The sequence below is a fragment of the Myotis brandtii genome, unplaced genomic scaffold, assembly GCF_000412655.1.
Source record: "Myotis brandtii unplaced genomic scaffold, ASM41265v1 scaffold603, whole genome shotgun sequence".
In the NCBI taxonomy this organism is placed as follows: Eukaryota; Metazoa; Chordata; class Mammalia; order Chiroptera; family Vespertilionidae; genus Myotis; species Myotis brandtii.
Window position 1 is genome coordinate 383,214 of NW_005370284.1, and position 2,363 is coordinate 385,576.

The window sequence follows — 2,363 nt, forward strand, 5'->3', positions numbered from 1 at the left end:
GAGCCTGGACGGGGGCCCTGGAGGGGCTCCTGTGGGGAATGCTCAGATCCCTGATAGAGCGGAATCTGAGTAAAAGACATCCCCAAGCACCACGGCCACAGGGCGGGTCCCAGGACGCATTTGTGGCGCTTAATTGAGCTGTGTCTGCTACGCTTGAATAGCTGCTCATGATGAAAAAAGAGAAAAGCACAGTTAGAAACTGCAGCTGCTGCTGTCCGTCCCCAAGGTGCTGCCATGGAAACCAACTCCACTTTTTTTCTAAATATACTAGGTATATATTTTTTATTATTGATTCCAGAGAGGAAGGGAGAGGGAGAGAGAGAAACATCAATGATGAGAGAGACACACTGATCGGTTGCCTCCTGCACGCCCCACACGGGGGATGGAGCCCATAACCCGGGCTTGTGCCCTGACTGGGAATCTAACTGTGACCTCCTGGCTCCTAGGTCGATGCTCAACCACTGAGCCGTGCTGGCCAGGCAGGTTTCTAAATTCTTTGCCTCAGTTTAGACATGAACCACCAGCATATGAGGATCCCAGCTGCCCCATGTCCTTGCCGTCTTCTGGTACCGAGAGCCACAGCACAAAAGTGTATTTTGCGCTTCATTTGAGCATCGCTCCATTAGATAACAAACACACAAAGATGAGAGACAACGACAGCCGTCTGGGCTGACAGCGTGGGAGACAGACGTGTGGGAAGCTCGGACGTCGGATGAGAACGTTTTTGTGCTGGAAGAGCTGGCTGTTGCCTGCACGGTGGCAGGCAGCTCCCTTCCTGACGGGCGCTCACTCCCGTTCCTGAATTCAGAGCTAGATGCCTGGCGTTGACAAGGACTCTTAAAGATGCATCAGTGGGTGAGCATCGACCCATGAACCAGAAGGTCACAGTTCAATTCCCTGGTCAGGGCACATGCCCGGGTTGTGGTCTCGATCCCCAGTGTGGGGTGTGCGGGAGGTTGATCAGTGATCCTCTCTCATCATTGATGTTTCTATCTCGCTCTCCCTCTCCCTTCCTCCCTTAAATCAATAAAAATATAGTAACAGCCCTGGCTGATTTGGCTCAGTGGATGGAGCATCGACCTGTGGACTGAAGAGTCCCGGGTTTGATTCTGGTCAAGGGCACATGCTTGGGTTGTGGCCTCGATCCCCAGTAGGGAGCATGCAGGAGGCAGCCGATCAATGATTCTCTCTCATTGTTGATGTTTCTCTCTCACCTCTCCTCTCCTTTCCTCTCTGAAATCAATCCTATATAATAAAACCCTAATATGCAAATTGACCGAACGGTAGAATGACTGGACACTATGAACTGACCACCAGAGGGCAGACATAGGAGCTGCCCCCTGGTGGTCAGTGCGCTCCTACAGGGGGAGCACCGCTCAGCCAGAAGCCAGGCTCACAACTGCAGAGTGCAGTGGCGATGGTGGGAGCCTCCATGGCAGTACTAAGGAGCAGCGAGCCAAGTGGTAAGGAGCAGCAAGCAGGCGAGCGGTAAGAAGTGAGGGGTCCCGGACTGTGAGAGGGCACAGGCCGGGCTGAGGGACCACTCCCCCACCCCCAGTGCATGAATTTTGTGCACCAGGCCTCTAGTAAATATATATTAAAAAATTATAAATAATAAAGAGCTCATATGCTAATTAGATTGGACGGCAGAATGACCATCCAGATGACCTTCCGGATGATCTTCTGGACGAAGCCGGGGCTGCGAGGGCCGAGCCCTTTGCACAAATTTCATGCATTGGGCCTCTAATATATATATGTATAAACAAATATGTCTATAATAATAAAAGCATAATATGCTAATTAGACCAGACATCCTTCCAGATATCTTTCCAGATGACTTTTGGACGAAGCCAGGACTGCGAGGGAAGCCCGGGTCCCAGGGCAGAGTGCAGTGGCGATGGTGGGAGCCTCCATGGCAGTACTAAGGAGCAGCGAGCCAAGTGGTAAGGAGCAGCAAGCAGGCGAGCGGTAAGAAGTGAGGGGTCCCGGACTGTGAGAGGGCACAGGCCGGGCTGAGGGACCACTCCCCCACCCCCAGTGCATGAATTTTGTGCACCAGGCCTCTAGTAAATATATATTAAAAAATTATAAATAATAAAGAGCTCATATGCTAATTAGATTGGACGGCAGAATGACCATCCAGATGACCTTCCGGATGATCTTCTGGACGAAGCCGGGGCTGCGAGGGCCGAGCCCTTTGCACAAATTTCATGCATTGGGCCTCTAATATATATATGTATAAACAAATATGTCTATAATAATAAAAGCATAATATGCTAATTAGACCAGACATCCTTCCAGATATCTTTCCAGATGACTTTTGGACGAAGCCAGGACTGCGAGGGAAGCCCGGGTCCCAGGTG